The sequence below is a fragment of the Temnothorax longispinosus genome, chromosome 10, assembly GCF_030848805.1.
Source record: "Temnothorax longispinosus isolate EJ_2023e chromosome 10, Tlon_JGU_v1, whole genome shotgun sequence".
Classification (NCBI taxonomy): Eukaryota; Metazoa; Arthropoda; class Insecta; order Hymenoptera; family Formicidae; genus Temnothorax; species Temnothorax longispinosus.
In genome coordinates this window covers 5331231-5350623 of record NC_092367.1, presented here as the reverse complement: position 1 = coordinate 5350623, position 19393 = coordinate 5331231, and the positions used below count along the sequence as shown (strand labels likewise).

Sequence of the window (19393 nt, the reverse complement as noted above, 5' to 3'; positions counted from 1 at the left end):
GGGGATGGAGAATCCGCTGCCGCAGAAGACCATGAACATAGCCAGCAGCACGTGCCTGTTTTTCGTGCTGAACGGGAAGTTCTGCAAGTGAAAATGTGAGAGATTGAACGTAGTGCCCCGTCAGAGTTGCCACGCACCGCGGGATGTTGTTACGCAACCGCGCGAATTCACGTCACTCACGTGTCCGGGAACGCCGTCGTAGGGATCGTGATGTCCACTCCTGCGAACCGCGCTCGTCGTGAACCTCCTCACCGCTTGCCGAGCGATCGCGCTCGCCGAATTTATCATTTTTGACCGGGACACTCGACGAAACTCGTTTCCACGCGACGCACTCGTGCAAAATGGCGGGCCCCGTCGTCTGCTCCGCCGCTCCGCCTACGGCCAGGGTGGCCAACTGCTTGGAAACCTGGAACAGCACTGCAGCCAATGGATGCGAACACGCGCGCGATATAAATGTTGTCCAATCGAACGACACACTATCTTACAAACGTGTATCGAGCGAATAAAAACGGAATATTGCACGCAAACGCAATTCTTAGCATTTAACGTATCTTTATTTTAATATACTAATCGCTAAGATAATAGAAAATTAATATGAAAAAGCTTAGAAATATATAAAAATTATAAAAGTCTCTAGATGCAATGGGGAATAAGCTTTTCTATACCCTAATGGCGCTTTTCTTCGATATTATTGAATAAAAAAACAATGTATTTTAAACTTCATCACTATTGATTGCAAAAGAAATTACGTAATTTTGTACGTTAAATTTGTTTTCTATTTGAGTGACGTGTCGTCGATGCAATATTCTGTGCAGTAGTTTATTGTTAATTATTAATTGATTATTATTATTAATAATTAATGCAAATTAATAGCATTATTCTATTAAATGGACTCGATTAAACGTACGATGAAAGATATTCGTATAGCCGCAGCAACAATTATTTTATACATTATTTGCGTCATCGCGATGTCAGGTAAGATAATAGATTAAAGAAAAAAAGATAACATAAATTCTATACACAGTAAATAAACACGTCGCTCTTAATAAGTTTAATATAGCCATTCGAAATTTTTTGTTACTTTGTTTAATCTGAGAATATTTCGAAAGCTTGCCGGCTTGCATATAATACATTTCAAGATTAATTAAAGTTCTTTGTTATGACTAAAAAATGCTGTCTATATTTGCTTTTTAATCAACACAAATTATTCGTCAACATCGAAGACAAATAAGGAAGGAGTGGATAAAGTAAAACGTAGTGTAGCAACAGCTGCTCAGTTTGGAAACATTTATTTCTGTACGTGGGCGAGAAATATAATTGTGGGATATTACAGAGAATAAATTTGCCATTTTAATAATCAAAAATTTATTTGATGCTTAATTAACTTATTTAAGTCCGCAGCAAATAATTTTTCTTTAAGCGATACGGGGTTTTGCAGCTGATTAACGCATTCATGTGTACTTTATTACATTATCACTATTATCAGTATTATTAATTAATACATACTTTACAAATTAATTCGTAATAAATTGTATAAAATAATTTTTCATTAGTCTTCAACCCTGTGGATCAAACGACTGTGAATTTTTGTAATTGCACGTTACACCTATTGCACATTTTTCATTAAATTATTATAATACCTCAAACACGCATGACAAATCAACAACTGCAATATTATTTATTCACGAGAATGCCGATAAAAGTTGATGTAAATTCTCGCATCTTCAAATATAAATATATCAATGTATCAATAGTAGTGCGAACATCGGAAATGTCCCGATAAACAACACAGCTAATTATTGCGTAATAAAGTTCCATTTAATTAATTAATTCAGTTGATCCCGGCGTGCCTGAGTATCGCCACGGTATTCAGAGTAATTTATCGAACAATAATATCGTGTTATCGCGAAACAATCCAATCGCATATATAGCCTTTTGTGTGTTCGTCGCTTTTGAGAAATTACAAATGACTTTAATTAGCGGCCATCGCAAATTGTCTTCGGCTATGTAGCTATATTATTAGGCAAAATATCGGACACGGGTATTTGGATCGGCGTGCCGACAAATTTAACGCTAACTCACACACCTGAAACTTTGCTCACCTTTATTTTCTCAAAGTAAGAGAGCGCAGAGGCCAGGTAAAAAAAGCAAATTTCAGGCGTAAGAGTACCGTCAAAACACACGCCGGCGCCGGCTCGATGATCGTAGCTAAAAAAGGTTATTTCCGTTTCGCTACGTTACGACGTTACGGCGACACAAACACACCTGAAACTTTGCTCACCCAACATTAAAAGTACGGGCCGAGCAAAGAGTCAGGCCCGCCTGTATAACGCCCAACATTTTTCCGTTTCTTCAGTGCTCCTCTCTCTCTCTCTCTCTCTCTCTCGCTCTCTTGATCCTCCTCCCATTGACGTTGGACGCAGCAACAACGGGTCGTATGAATAAAACAGAGCGAACGCTTTTTGTTCCCCGCGCCGAGGTAAATGTTTCAAACGAGGGGAAAATATTAAATTTTGTTCCGTGTTCCTACTTTAAAACAAAGACTCTCGTTTACACTTTTCTATGATAGAATAAGCATCTCTGGGCTTCGCTCTTATAAGTTATACTAGTTATAGGATTCAATCATCCGCAGATAGAATGTCTAAACTATTTCAGAAGTGAAAATTGATCCTTTCGCAAGGATTTTATCGTAAAGTTGCTTCTCCCAGATGCGTGTATTATGCGCTCGGCAATATTCGTTCTTCCTCGGATAAGAGACACGACTCGTCAGATCTGCAACAGAAAAAGAGAAAAATGTAATTTTCAGGTACAACGACGCGACAAAAGATGTATTGTTATGATAAACTGATGATTTTTTTCTAAGACACGCAATAAAAATATTCGCATCAAATAGCTGTAATTAACGTTTATATTAAAACATATATCATTTAGCGTGATGGCTATAACGTGAGTATATTCCACTTCCGCGTATTTTATTCACTGCCGCGGTGGTTTGAACGTTTTTTAGTGCTCCGCCGCATAAAATACACGCCTAAGCCAAATTAAAATTCGCTTTAACGCGCAAGTTACGGCGTCGGTCGCGTCGCTCTGTAAAAACGCAACTTATGAAATGACTCGCCCACACGCGCTTCCTCGGTCCTTTTGTCGCTTTTCTTTTTTTCTCCTGCGCGAGGGATAACGATAATAGAAGCGCTGGATTTACGTTGAAACATTACCGAACGTAACGGCTATTATGGGCCGCCGCTCCAATTTGCGGCGGTGTTTATTCAACGTTGATTCAACGTTCATTTTCAAGCATTTTGTCAACGCTGCCGCACTCTGGTCCAGCTCGGAGCCCGAATTAAAATTCGTGTCACTTCTTCGCGTCGCTCTGTTAAACGCGATTTATGAAATCCCCCATAGCTCCCCCCAGTCTCCCCCCCCCCCTGGGCGCGTTCTATCTCGAACTTTTCCGTATGCGCGGCGCAGGGCGGAGAACCAGCGACGAGAAGAAGGCACGTGAACGCGTACCCGACGCTGTTCCACTCATGTTCATGAAAGGCGCCCTTTCTTCGTGGCACACGGCGCGCGATCCTGCGATGACTCGCACGATAGCGAGAACTCTCGGAGGAGGAACGGAACGGAGCCGAACAGAGCGGCTTAGGCTCCTCCGTGAAGAGGAGGATAGAGAACGCTTTCATTTGGCGTGCATGCACGCGCATATACGCAGAAGAGAGGAGAGAGACGAGGAGAGAGAGAGAGAGTAGTGATCATCACTGCTCTCGTGGAATGCGAGCATCAAGAGGAGAGATAGAAGATTACGTCAGGCTCCGGCTCCATTTAAATGCCCGGCATTGCTGAAATTGGTCCGCGGTGACCCCTGACTTTGGGACTCGTCTCGGTTTCTTTGTCCGGGCCGCTCTACCCCTCTCGCGCGCAGGACGTATACGCGTGAGTATATCCCTCGGTACTGAGGGACGGTCACGGACGACGGTGATGATGAGAAACGGGGAGAGAGAGATCTCGAAGGGAACCGGCTGGAGACAGAACGAAAGAGAGAAAGAGAAAGAGAGAGAGAGAGAGAGAGAGAAAAATAAATGTCCCGCCGGTTATCGCCGGTTAATCTGAAGTCTCACGTCAAACCGGCAACACGCGAAGCCGACTGACGTCTCTCCGAAAACGAGAAATGTTCCAATTAACGAGATTTTCGCGCGCGCGAGAGGAATTTTCTTCCTTCTTCTTCTTCTTCTTTTTTTTTAATCTCTTCCTTTCAACTCCGGTTCGCCGTCAACGCGAGAGGCGGCGGCGTTGTCACCGCGGACTCGCGATGTTGACTCGGCGCGCGGCAACTTTCGGGGTAAGGCATTAATCATGCAAGTCGGGAACTTACTTGCGTATGATTCGGTTGGGCAAACAACGCACCGGCTTGACGTTGAATACGCTGATGCCGGTCGCGCCGGCATGCGGCATGGCATGGCACGGCACGCCGCGCACAACGGGCAAAGGATTAATATTCTTTTGCCGTCGCGCGCGCGAAGAGTCGAGTCGTCGTCGCCGCGCGGAGAACGCGCGTTTGTTATTCCGGCTGTCTCACTAAAATCCACCGGCCGGCTATATGATATTCCGCGTATTTACCCGCCTTGTACCTCTGTGCACATGCACCTCCTGCCCGGCCGACCCGTTATTTTCCGTTTAGATACGCGGCTCGGAATAGATAAACAGACGAACTCGCCAGAATAGCGGAAGACGCGCGGCGTTATTTTAATTTCCAACCACTTCCGCCGGCAGAAGCGTGTACGGCTCTCGGCTCGACTGTTTGCCTAGACAACACTAGGAACTTGTACCAGGTACCAGGGTGTGCGTGGATTTCCGTTTTAATGACAGCTTCGCGAACGGATTTTCATATCGACCTTCTTCTGGCGATGATTTAACTCGCGACTGTCATCGCGACAGGAAGATTGTTAAAATTTCATACTTTATCGATATTACTAGCTACGATTTTGTCGACCCAGAAACGCCGACTTACTTTTCCGATTAATTTCCGATAAAAGCATGCACTTTTCAGCCAAGCGTCTCCAAGTATCGTAAGAGTATTTTAAGAGTATCGGGCTTCGGCTCCTTACAATATTTCGCGCATACACACGCGCGCGCTGAATCTCGGCCGTCGAAGAGAAAAATCGCCGTCCATCGAGACATATATAGATCCGATAAAAGTGTCGCTCAAAAGGACACGCACTCCGGAAATTCTTTGAGAATCGCGGTCTCAGGAGCCTCCTTCGTCTCTCGTGTGCTCGGCGAAATCGCTATCGAATTTCCTGGTGTGACTCGGTCGCTCGATCCTCCGCTTTTCAACCGAGAGACCCATCGATCTTCCACGAGGCTATAGGGTTAACGGATGCAAACAAAGGTGATGGTTTCGCATCCTCCTCTCAAGATATTCGTAACGAAATACAGAATTTATTTTCGGGAAACCCAAGAACTTGAAGCAAAATATCATCCACGAGTCGGTATATCTTTAATAAAGTGATAATAATACTTTTATAAAATTATCAAACTATTTTATTATTTAAAAAATTAATCGAATAATCAAAATTAATAATAAAAAAAAATATTAACAGGCCGCGTGCCGGCGTCAATCCTCGCTAATCCCCATTGTCAGTCCGATTCTCGATTCTCAAGTACGCGCGCTAGGTTTTGCATAGGTGTTGGATATAACGAGAGCGATGACCGAAAAGCGAAACGGTCGAAAAAACGCTTATAAGCGGGTTTGATGGAACATTTATCCTGACCCCCCTCCGCAACCCCTACGCGGGATGATCGATCGACCGTCGTTCGGGCGGCGGGAGCGATATTTTGCGAAATATTTTCGAGACACCATTTTCCGGTTCGCTGCGTTACATTTTACACGCGCGCGTGTGGCCGAATTTATATCGTATATATTCGGCAAAACAATTGTTCCCCGCGTGAACGAGATTATTTCTGCGCCCATTTAATTTTCGAACTTCATCAATACCCGAAGATTGCCTTTTGATTATTGTTGCGCCCGTATTATTTGCACATTTGCATGCTATTACTCCCCGTTATTACGACTCCGTTTGCGATACACGTGTTTCAAGTTACAAGACCCGCGGGACATATTGCGAGGCGTAATAAAATAATGTTCTAAGGGCGTATATTTCCTTGTAAAAACTCGGGAGTAATTGTTCCCTTCACAAAACTGTGTGTTATTAAGTCTACCGAGATATTTGAAGTAACTTGAACTTTGACCTGAAATTCAGAGGATTCTTTTGTAAAATATCACGCGGTAATTTCGGGACATCCTGTATACAAAGGCGCTTAATGCGCATCGGAAATAGCTGTCCGTGGGTTATGTAACGGTATAATGATGCACGTTTTGCCAACAAAACCGGAGAGTTAAGCTACTCCGTTCCGTGGTTCGTTCGCGTTCATAAAAAGGATCCGGAGGAAAGGAGAGAGCGAGAGAGAGAGAGAGAGACTGAAACTGAGACGAGCGCAAAAAAGGGCGTGCCGGCGTTTGACAGGAAGTTGACCCAGCGTCCGGTTCTAATGTATTTCCGGCCGGTTACGGCTATCAAATCGCACCGAGTTTGCGGTTTCGCCGCTCTATTTCTTTTCTACCTCTCTCTTTCCCCGTTATAATCGCCGATCCTCGCTTTTCGACCGTGCGCGAATTAACGACGTGTAAAGACGTCGTTGAAAGCTTTATTATTGTCATTAGCGTCTCTACGCTTTCATTCGACCGAGGCGTGGCGACGGCGAACCGTGCAATTCCGCGGAACGCGTCGAGTATTTTATTGAAAATAATTTGAGTGCGGTATTCGAAAGCTCTTTCATCATTAGTAATCGATTGTTTAAATTAAAAACATTCGAGTGGGAACGGTCGTTTCGTTGAAAAGCGAACGAGGAAATACCAGATAGCGGCCACCTGGGAAATCGGGAAAGGGGATCGTGAATCCATAATCCCACGTTTTAAAACGATAGGAAATTTACTGCTATCTGAAGGATCGATATATAAGCGCAAAACTGCCCCCGAAAGCTCGTAAATCCAAGTGAAACCGGTCACCGTACGGTGTGCTTGTTGCAGAAGCTGAGAGACGACGAAGTAAGAAATCATACGCGTCCGTATCGACACGCGCGCGGAATGAAATGAGGATAAATCTCGACGATAAGACCTAACGATCTCCACCCCTAAATGCGTTACAGTCATGCTACAACCATTTGCAATCTCGCGAGCTCGTAAAACAAAGAGTAGCGGGATTGCGGCGGTTAAAGTCGACTGCGCTCGCGAAAAAAGGTCCGTTAACGAATCGATTGAAATGGAAATCGATTGAACAAGCACTCGCCGCTTGTTATTCCCCATTTCCTGTCTCTCCCCCTTCTCTCTCTCTCTCTTTCTTTCTCTCTCCGTCTGTCTTTCTTTCTCTCATTTAATGCGATTCCTCCTTAACGCAGGTAGTTTCGCGAGGCAGAAATCGCACCCTCGAAATCTGGAAAATAGACAGGAGAGAGGAAGAGAGAAAGAGAGAGAGAGAGAGAGAGAGAGAGAGAGAGAGAGAAAAAGAGGGGAGGCAAGCGGAGGATGAGGGATAATTGTATTGTAATTGCATCCTTCGAGCTACGTGCGCTGACGGGAAGAAAGAGAGACGCGAGAGAGACAGAGAGAGAGGGAGAGAGAAGCGGAACCGCGTCGGAGTCGAGCCGAGTCACGGTTGACCCGATTTTTTTTCTCTCCGCTCCGGCGCGGCGGGAGTATACGCGCCGGGTTCCCGAACTGAAACTAATACCCGCGATGGCGGCGGTGGCAACGGGCGAGGGCACGGGAAAGACGACGCGGAGGGCAATGGATCTAAAGTGGCGGTCGTCATGGCGGAGAAAGAAGAGAGGAGGTCGAGAAAGGGGGAGAGAGTCGCGGACGGGGGGGGGGGCGACGCGGCAAGATGAGGCCGCGCTGGTGGACCTATTATCCATGGGGTGTCCCGCGCGTGTAATTACTATCGTAATAGCGAGCCGTGTTACCCTCACCCCGAAGCGCGTGTATCATCCGTTAAAATAATCCCTTATTCCCCTTCAGCGAGCGAGTCTCACCGAGTATCGAGGAATCCCTCGTACGTCTTGGAACCAATATTTCCTTGATTAAAACACGGAGGAAGCGCGATGGCTCTTCAATTATGAGATCGAAGGCGAAAAGCTCTCTCCGTAAACTTCCGAGATCCAATTAGCTAAAAAATTAATAATTTATTCTTATTGCTATTAAGATTTAATATTGTGGGACATTACTACTTGTAAAATGTGGTGATAATATCTAGTAATTATTATACACGATATATCAAGAAATAATTTATAAAATATGTAAAATTTATCCCTTGGTTTAACTTCGCTCGACTTTATACGGGAACTTTATATGGGAACGTGTGGACGGAGTCAACGGTCAAAATTGCATTGTGAAAGCGCATCGTAATTCTTTAATTTCCTCGATTACGAGGCCCCCCTGCCCCTATGCTGCCTCTATTGTCGCGTCGCGCTCCGAAAATTCCTATAAAGAAAGGGATTAGCGCGACTCCGCTGGCAACGTTACTAACGACGCCGCGCGCTTCGCCTCGCACATGTGCCACTGCTCTTTGTAATCCGCGACGAGACAAGCGCCGATCGATAAGCGTGTTATATGCATTAGGAGGCCGCCGTTGCCGGTGCAGCGAAGGAAAGTGTTCCGCTCGACGACGGAAACGTCGAGGGAAACGACGAGGAAGACGAAGAGCCCGCGAGAGCGTGTGTCCACTATTTTCGCGCGAGGGGGGGGGGGGACACGATATCATCACGTCAGGTGGACTCTACGTTTTGTCACGCGACGTTGCAGGGAAGAGCCGAGAGGAGTCGCGAAAGGAAATAATTTATCTCTCCATATCCTTTTTACAATTTTCTTCTTTTTATTAAGTGAGTCATGGCCGTTTATGATAACAATCGAGTAAATAGAAAATGTGCCACTATACGGTTGGATCTTTTGTATCTAATAGTAATATTATTCGCGTGAATATTTTTTTTTTTACATTTTTGTCGCTCAGCAAACTACGCCGTTATACTGTCGCTCTTGAAACACAGTATCAAGCTGAAGCTAGAAAAGTACAATCACATAAATAAATTGATAATCAATTTAACAACACCGAATATACGTATCTTTAGAACTACTAAGCAAATTGTTAAATAAAAAAATGTACATAAATTTACGTGAATAATATTATTAGGCACAAAAGATTCAGTTCGACCATGTAGTGACACATTTCCTACTTACTTGATTCTTCTTTTTAAATTCACGTCGCTGTTAGGAGAAAACCGACTCCGAGTCCATCGGACAATCGGTGAGCGAGCTTCTTCATAAAATATCCAGGGAATAAAATCCACCGATAAATAAGCAAGTTGCGAGCAAAAATAGAAAGGGGGAATTTGCAGATCGATGCTGATCTTATTAGCATTATTATTTACGATGCTGCGCGAGAGGATTCTCACCTGGCCGGCGATGATGTATACGCTTTTGTCTTGTTTTCGCGCGCCTCGGACTGTCCCCATACGGGAGCGATCGATCGATCGGAGACGCGGAGAGGAGACGGAAACGAATAAGAAAAACGGCGCATCCGGCCGTCCGGACGACGCTAAAGTCCGACGACGCCATTTCAGCGTCGCGAAATAGATCACCCGGCTTATCCGGCTTTATGGCCGACGGCGAGCATCGCCGAGTCGTGGAAGCTTTTTCGCGCACGTACCCCGCGAGTTATTTCAACATAATCGCTCCGCGAACTGCCGGATGAGGAGAGTGAGTGAGAGAGAGAGAGAGAGAGAGAGAGAGAGTGTGGGTGGACTAAGAATCCGCTTCAGGAAAATATGATTTGCTTGATTCACGTGTGTTCTCTTCCCCCGCAAGAAATAATACGACCTAGATTACGAAATTCTGCGAAATCGTCCGCCCGCTCGTCACCTCGTCGATCTTCTTCGGAGATGTTTATCACCGCGATGATATCCGCGTTTGATGTGCCAATTAATGAAACACGCGGGTCGGCGCCGATAGAAACGAGCTAACGCGACGCGCCTTTACGTGCATTCGGCGATTCATGCACTGTTAAACGTTAAAAGACGAAATTTAAACCAATACCTTGAGTTAAATAACATTTCGTTATTTGTAACTACCATGTGTGTCGAAATTTATTATTTTAACACAAAACAGTATTAATTTAACTTCATTAAGTTTAGTTATTAACGACATGTAGAGTAGGAACAGTGGCGACCTATAGGAATGGTTAAAAATCATTCCAAATGAGTATAATTTGGACACTATGAAATTACAGTGTTAACAGTGTTACACTATGAAATACAGGGTACACAAAATTACAGTGTTGCATTATGAAATACATGTATGGTTCTCAGTATTTTTTTTTTTTTTTACGGAAAGACCCTTCCTCGCGCCGTTAGGCAACTTCGGGGAGAGGATAGGCGGTCCTCAGAATTCGGGACGCGTAATCTTCGGCGTAGCGATGCTCTCGTAGCGACGTACTCGAGGGTCGCTGAAGGGGACGTAGATTTCATTGTATGCACGACGTAATCGCGCTCCTTTGATGCGACACAACGTCGGGGAGCTCGTCTCAATGCTCCACATACTGAAACGCGCAATCGCCGGCTTTCGACGCGCGCGCGGGCGGAATGGCGCGTCCTCGTGTAAACCTCTCCAACCGACGGCGACGATGCGCTGGCACCTAACAACGCGTGTATCTATCCCAAACATTGTGCCACTTTGTTGTGCCATCACGTCGCGTACGGACCTTCCACACGCGGTTCCTACCGCGCGCGAGCGAATTCCGCACACGTAGCGCAGCGAGCAGTCATACTACAGAATTAGACCGCCTCGTTGAATCATAACGCAAAATGCAGCCGAAGATGACGTTTCTCCATTTCTCTAACGCGAACGAATTGAAAATACAGTCCACAAATGTTGAGAGACAAATTATCACGAAGTCAACTGTTATATTATAAAAGAAATGACTTTAAAAAATATTTCTTTTTTTCAATGCGAGGAAAGAAAATGATTCGAGCAATTTAGCAAATTTCGTTAGCATTCGCGACGTACGCTTCGCAAATAAATGATAACGAACTGGTTCAATAAAATGTAACAAATTAAAAAATAATAAGAAATAAAAGCTATAAACTTCCTAATTCCTTTTTAATATCCCTAAATGTCTTTTTTTTTTTAAATCATCTTAATCGTACATGAAAAATTTGATCCCCAAGAGACCCGATTGCAGGCTGCATCACCGGCTTGCATCACCCGTAGGCCGGCTCTGTGATAAGTGATAAGTCTCGTTTGGCGCGCGGGACGTTGCGTCATCTCCGTCGTACGCAATATTTTTATCGAAGCCATTCCGCGCGTCCGGCACATTCCCGGCTCACTCTTCCCCCGGGCTCGTTATTGTTTTTCCTCGTCGTGTCGCGCGTCGCGTCGCCATCCCGCCGCGCCGCTTCCGCTCGGCGTATATTTTCAAACGCGCGCACCCGTAGATTTTCCAGGATTTCGTAACGCGACGTTATAACGGCCTGACGCAATCGTGTCGCGCGGGAGAGCGAGGCGGTCCCAGAGCCCAGAGCGAGCGCGAGGTCGCGTGCGTGAGTGGAGAGTGTGGAGTTGTGGAGAGACGTACCTCCTCTCTACCTCACCCCTCGGCACGCGGAGAACGATGAAGCATTGGGGAAAAAAGAAAATCACACGCACGAGCCGCGCGTCGCGTCGCGTCGCGCGGCGTTTCGGAGCTCTAGCCGCGCGCGCGGAGGTAACAACTCGCGACAACGCCGTGACCACACGCCTCATGCACGTGTGGCTGTATAAATAAGCTTTATGACGTCATCCCGCGCGCGGAGAACAGCCGGCAGTGCCGGCACGATTCCGCCGCGTTCGTCCTCCCCGGCCTCCGCCGTTCCTCTCCCCCCCGTTTCGCTCTCTCACTCCGTTTTTAAGCTCTCTTCTCCTTCGCGTTCCTCGAGCTGCGCGCCGCTGAATTGCGTCGTTCGCTCCGAATTCCCCGGGCTCGAAAATGCGGCGGAGGACGCGCGAGGAAGCGCGTCGCGGCGTTTGCGATAACCGACATTCAATGAAACGTAAAAATTGGGATGTAAAAAAAATGAGAGACTAAACGAGATCGACTAACTCGAAGTTGATTCTTTCTCGGTAATTCTTTATGATTACCCTCATAATACATAATTATTGTATTTATTAAGGGGATCCTATAGCAAAAATAATTTTTTTATATAAAATCGATTGCCCTATTCTAGATTTTTGCACTTTAATTGTGTAAAAGAGTTTTGCAATTCTGTAAAGCCAATTCAAATATTTCTTCTAGTAAAAAAATTTTGGCAAAAATATCACTATAGAATCTTCTTAACAAAATGGGAAAATCGACAAAATTCATTATCAGAACGATCTGCGACGGATTATCGTGAGATTGCAGAAACTTGCAAAAACGTTCTTTCAATTTGTCTTCAACTATAATTCTATCTGAATTCCATGTTAATATATATAACTAAGATTTAAATTCCAGCTCCTCTCAATCGTCGAAACGTTTAATGTTAATGATTTAATGAGACGAGACTAATAATAACCGCTTATCAAGAGTGATTCATTAAGAAAAGATCGCGATAACATTCACGTTGGAAAGAACGGTTTATTTGTTCCGCAACATCCTGCAGAGCCCGTTCTCACACCGATGGCGATGCGCTGCTCATATTGGAGCGGCGCAGTAGATAATCGGTCGGAATAGAGTCTTACGTAACGAGAGAAAACAGATGGGCCGCGATGGAACGCGGGTACTCTCTCTCTCTCTCTCGCGAAGAAAACGGCGAAGTGCGAGGGAGGTTTGCCCGTGGGATTAAAATATAGGCTGCGCTATATACGGACACGGCAGTAAACCCATACGTAAATAACTGTAACGAGAGGCCCTACATCCGTTACTGCTGCGAATAAGCTTTACGACCGGTCCCGCGCGCAATCCGCCCGTGAGCAATTCCCGACGATTAATACCTTTGGCATCAAAGTCGCGATATCGCGACGTCGCGTTCGGAATTTCCAGCCATTCGTACATTCGCGGAATCGCCGTAAAACGCGCGACAGACGGCGACTGTCGAAACATATATCCGGAATTCGGCGCTACAATTTTTTTTTTAAAGCTAGCAGAATAATGCGGCAGAAAATAAAGTGTTGCAACCCATTAATTTTGTTCTTGTTTATCTGTTAGTAGATTGATCAGTAAAATAATTTAAATATCTGCTAATTTAAAAAATGAAACTATTAGTGAAAATGTTGGAATTTAATTTGAATAGATAAACTAGATAATATATCTCTGAGCACCCTGGTAATTTATGTAGCATTAGTTCAAGGAACAATATAAAGCTTCTGTCGGTTAAATCTTTTTGATTATAACGGTAAACGGTCGCAGTCAATTAAAAAAAGGTCTTGAAATCTCTTTCCGGGCGCGTATATATCTCACGACATAATGGGACGTATCCGCGTTATACTCCGCGTGGGCTTAGTCAAAACCGTTCCGCGCAATTATCCACGCAATTTATTCGCGACGGCACTTCGCGTCGCTTAACATAAGAATATCGGGCGAGCGTGCAAGCTTGCCCCTGAGAGCGAGAAAAACGAGTGGCTATGAAAAGTTTAAGGGAACGGGATAAGGGGTGTAGGTACGTATAGCGACGAGGGGAAGGCCACCGCCGGCAAATCCGCGATAAGTATGCGCAAAATGTATGAGAGATTTCGCGCACGGAGCGGATATATGCTTACAGAGGACCGAAATTCGAGAGAGCGCGACTTAAGCATCGCTGCGCTGGCGGAATACCTGTCGTAGAATTTTTTATACAAGACGTGGTGCAAAATAACAAACCGTTCCTTTCGATCTTAATTAGAGAAACTTTAACTCTATATATACAGCCTTGTGGCCAAAATTATTAGACACCCTCATGATCATTATACCGAATCTAATACCAGGAGACTTTTATTATTTAAAATTTATTTAATAAATTAGCTTAAAGAAAGTTGTTGAAGCTAAGCTAAGCGGTTTTATTTCTTCCAAAAATAAATGTTATTTTGAAAAAACTTCAATTTTAAATATAGAGTGCCTAATAACTTTTGGCCAAGGCTTTATAAAAACAACGCTTGTTACGCACGTGAGACGTCGGAGAAATTCGAGATATTTTTAAATCGAAGCGGAATTAAACTCGCTCGCTACTAAAAATTAATTATTTTGTTATTGTATCAGTAATAGTTATGTCTACTTTGTGAACTTTCAATCTGAAACCTATATCTGATGGCGAAAAATGTCTAGAGACATTTAACTTTTCTCCTTTCTCTTTCATCTTCTCAATCTTCGAAATATTTCTTAGATTGTACATTCCTTTTTACATTTGGGCTCGCATTCATTCTATACGTTTCGCATCGCGCATCGTTCTAGACCTGTTAAGGAGATAGGAAGCTACCGTGGGTTAGATGGACGCGCGAGGGAGGGGGGGGAATGAAAGCGAAACAACGACGGCGTTTAGAACGTTAGAGATGATGAAGACTGTAAATTGCTGAGAAAGGAGGTGAGTGGCATGCATCTCTCTCGACTCGTCGCGACACAATAAGAAGGGGAAACCGACGAGAGAGAGGGACGACGATGGTTAAAGAACCGGGCGGTGGGGGGGGGGGAGGAAGGGAGTGTAAAACCGTACAAAATGTGACATTACCGGGGACAAGCGATCATTAAGGCCATCCCGTGGCTAAACAAAGGGATCATTGAGAGCGACTTAAAGCGAGGCTGCAGGCAGTTTGGAAACTAGTCCGCTCAGTCGCTCGAACAAGCGAATTGTACATCGCCACACTTTCACAGATTTTCTCTCCTCCTCTCGTTCCTCTTTCACTCGTTCTCTTCCCCCCTCCTCCCCCCCGCCCACTTAGCGTCCTCCTTCCCTCCTCCTTCGCTCGCGCGCTCGTTCGCCTTTGCACTTCTCCGCATCGATGCACTTCGACCTTTGGACAACGGGAACATCTCCCACGGGTGCCGTGCGGGTTTCCATTTTGATTTCGAAGTTGAATTGATCGCCCGTTCGAGTCTTAACAGCGTTCAAGCGCTATTTTCCGACGAACGTTGAATTTTCGCTCGGGAAGAGGCGCGTACTATTTTCCTGTTACCGCCCTCCATTTGAAAAATGACAGACCTTTCTTATTGTATTTAATTATGTTCTCTGCTAATCAAAGATTAAAAATTACAAGTTATCATATGTTTATCTTTCAGACGGATTTTGTCCATTTTAAAGCTTTTCAAGGAGAAACGTAATTCGGAATCGCGAGCATTTACGGTATTGCGTTCCGTTAAAAAATAAAAAAAAAAAGAGAGACTATGATAATAATCCCCGCCATACTCGCTACAGAAATAACACCCTACCTCGCGCGATACGACGCACGGTGGCTTAGATTTTCATGTACCTACATTATCCGGCGCGCCTCGCTATCAGGTTCAATTGCATACCGATTGGCCCGATATTATCGATCCTCATACATCGAAGAGACGGAGCATCACTCGAGCTCGGCGTAACAGCGTATGCACATCCCCCTTCCCTTCCTTTCCCTTTCCCCCCTCTCTCCTCGGGGGTAATCTCATTTCTTACCGACAACGCGACGAGATCGGCGACGGCCGAATGTTGTTAACGTATCGTCATTGAAATCCGATTACATGCTCCGCCGCCGTTCTCGTGCGGACAAAAAGCGGAGGAGAGAGGGAGGAGAATAGAGACAGAGAGAGAGAGTGGAAGAGTAGGATGTCCACTGCGAAGCGCGCGTAATTTTCTCCCTTTCTTCCCCTTCTTTTTTTGCGAAACTTTTTCCTTTTTACACGAGCCCCGATCGTACGGTTGCAATCCCGGGGAATTTATTTTCTCGCCGATCGGCGCCGGGTACAAGGGTGCGCGCTTCGTGGTGAATTTACGAGGGGACGTACGCGCGGCGGCGGCGGCGGCGGTTTCGGCCCGAATCCCGGCCGCGGATGCGACCTGTCGTTATTTCCTTTTTTGCCAACCCCGGGTGGGTTGACGCCGGCATCGAAATCAGAATTTTATTACGGACAGATGTGTGTGTGTGTGTGTGTGTTTATGTGTGTGCCTCGGTGGTTCTAAACCGCGTGAATCACCGAGAGCGGGGAATACGAATAATAAACCGAGGCGACACGGTCAGAAATCTCGCGCCGCGAGAATTATTAAGGGGTCCGAGAAGAGAGAAAGATCCGATTATCCATTTAAGGGGGAAAAAAATAGAAAAAAAAAATTAAAAATCCGCGCGTCAGACAGACGAATAATTGCTTTCGAATATATACGTGAAAATTCGATCTTTCGCGATTTGTCTGCCGGCGATACCAATGAAAGGCCAACAAATTGGAAGCCATAGAGTCCCGCGAGGATCATGAGTGCTGTAATCGTAACCGCACACACATTTCGCTTTATTGAATATTGAATATATTTTTGCGTTATTTGCGCACTCGTTCGTGATGCGGTTAGGTGTCTCATGGCGGCCGTAACCGAATTTACATAGGGTGGCCGTGGCCGCGACGCACCGGAACAGTTATCGGCTAAATAAACTGGAAAATGGTCCTGGCTCGCGGAAAATGAACTTTGGGGAAATTGCCGCCGGTAGAGCGCCGGGGCTTAATTGAATATATCGAGTTAATTAAGTATCTGCATTCTCATCAATATTAATATCATTTATATTAATCAGGTAGCAATAATGGGTAATGTGGGACGTCGCGCGCAGGAGCGTTTTACCGGCGTTGTAGAAATGATTACTCAAGTCGCGACAATTAATTGCGTTTTGCGGCAATCGAACGCCGCGAATGTATTAGATCAATTCCGGCATCTGCACAATCGCATTTCACCCCGTACAAATGTGGATTACTATTATAATACAGATCCGGTTTAATCAAGAGAGAACAATATTATCTATGATCCAATTCTGATTATTCGTGGATTTCAACGTTCTAATTCAATCGTAATTACTAATAACGTAATACCTGAAATCGTATATTGATAATGTGTAAACTATTTCGGATTTCTTACTGTATTCCATATGGTGTGCTCGATTATCGATTACTGTCGTACATATGTATGATCCTTGCAGTATTTCCTTCACGGGCTGCTTTCACGTCATCTAAAACAGAAAGAAAATATTTTGTTAATTAATGAATCGAGGTAAACTAATCGTGCGACGATTCTCTGATCGTCTGAAGGAATACTTAAACCTATCTCCGATCGTAAAAGTCTATTAAGAGCAGTTATAGAACCGTTAAGAGTGATTATTTCTTTAATAAACATTATAAATCACTGAAGGGCGACAACCATCAATTATCGTTAAAAAGTGCTGCGGTGTCACGACTGTTCTGATTGACCCTATTAAATATTAGACCCCCGTGGCGCCGGGATCTGTGTCAAGTCTCTCTCTCATCTGTCGAAGAGACGTAGGCACAGCCACATTCCGGCCGAGTCATCGCCGTAACATCATCGAACGCCGCATTCGGAAAAAAGAATATCCTCCTCCACCTACGAGTAACGCGCGCACGCACACGCACGTGCTGCACAAGCAGCGCATCCTGCGCTGCGCGCTTAGAGAGTGTTCCCCAATCCCCGCACGACGCGGGCGGAGAGAATCGACAATTTGACGGATCGATGACCGTTCAACATGCCGGCGGACTTGATCGTCTCTCTCTCTCTCTCTCTCTCTCTCTCTCTCTCTCCTCTTTCCCTCTCGTCCCCCTCTGCCTCGCTGTATGTACATTCCCGCGGGATTGCGCGGAGGCGTGAAGGCATCGCCATTATTTATGAGGACCGTAAATCACGATCGATCGATCCGTCAGGTCGATCGCTCGCGCGCGCGCGCGCGCGCGTACTCGTCAAACGCGCTCCAACATCGGTCTCGTCGTCGAGGAAACACTTTGACGAGAGATGCCCGCGTATGATGCAACTATCACGGCTATCACCGTGACGCTAGTGGAATTATACCGGGGCAAACACAATATCGCGCGTGCGACATATCCGCGTATACATGTGTGCCGCGCGTACATATGCATCGGATGTACCTACGTCTCCGCCGACACGGCCGAGATGTTATTCTTCGTCGAACGCGTCACTGTCGCTCGCTATTTATCACAGTTTATTACCCTCTACCGAGAATCCGAGAGGTAAAAGTACGAAAGAGACATGCGCGAGACTTTCGAGATTGTCGTCGATACAGAGTTATACGCGCGATACAGAGTTATGACACTTTAAATTATATATCGAATAACATCCTACCTATATTAGAAAAAAAGTATAAAGATCTAGAAAAATAATATCTATATTTGTTTTTTTAATTTTACCAATGATCATTTGTGATCTTTCATCAAGTGTCATTAGCTCACGCTTCGTGACTTCTTCTTTAACAAATAATCTAGTTAAATTGATAATAAGAGCGGGACGGTTTTAAAAAGCGAGAATTATATAATAAAAAATAAATACTTAATACAAATACATAAATACAAAATACAGACGTTTCGATTTTAAGATAAGAGAAAAAAAAATAATCTGGCAATCTCTTTCTTCCTTGCTTTCTTCGGTTTTCCTGAGGTGTCATGTGTCGCCAATTAAATCATCGTGTCTTTATCGCGTCTAATTTGTATGGCGCGACATGGCTAAAATAAATAGCAGCGGGGAGAGACAAAACTTTTTTAAATTTTACCGATTAATTTGCTATGCTTGGCTTATCGCGTCTTGCCTATACGTTTTGTTCGTTCGTTACTCTCGTCCATTAGGTAAAGGCTTTCTCACATAGGATGGCTCAGATTCCGCAGCGTGGAAAGCGCTGTTGCGAACGATATAGAATTCTTGATTAATAGGTGTTTCAGTACCAGCGATTTACGATGATTATGACACCGATGACACCGCGGAGATATACAGTTAATTGCTTAATAGGTGCCGTTTACATCGTTCAATACGCCTTCGGCGATCAAGTCTTCGGCTTTTCCCCGATCAATAAAGCTGCAATTAGCGATAATACACGTGATTTTTCTCGATTAACATCTTGCGGTGGAATAATTGCGAGAGCGCTAAATGAAATTGCGGCGATTGAAATTATATTAGAGTTTTCGAATAATAATGAATCTTTTCGTGTCACTCGGCGGGCTGAAAGTATGAAAAGAAGCTTTTCTATGCTGCAATTTGCAGGGGGTAACGATCATTATAACACTTAAAGCTCTCGTGAATAATGGTGGACGTGCTTAGTCACGTTTTTCTCGCAAATTAAGATAATGCGAGTTTTATACATCACTGGGAATTTTATGTATGCACACGGGGGTGGGGGAGG

General features: G+C 44.9%; 1 long non-coding RNA gene across 3 annotated transcripts in view; it reads right to left on the bottom strand.

The window, feature by feature from the left end:
- Positions 1–1258: 1258 nt before the first annotated feature.
- Positions 1259–19393, bottom strand: part of LOC139821066 (uncharacterized) — a 129980-nt gene continuing 111845 nt past the window's right edge. For all 3 annotated transcript variants that reach the window (XR_011734173.1, XR_011734172.1, XR_011734171.1), the window contains 2 exons: positions 17116–17206; positions 1259–2772 (listed from right to left, as the gene is read on the bottom strand). This is a non-coding gene — a long non-coding RNA (uncharacterized lncRNA). The remainder of the gene's footprint in view (positions 2773–17115; positions 17207–19393) is intronic.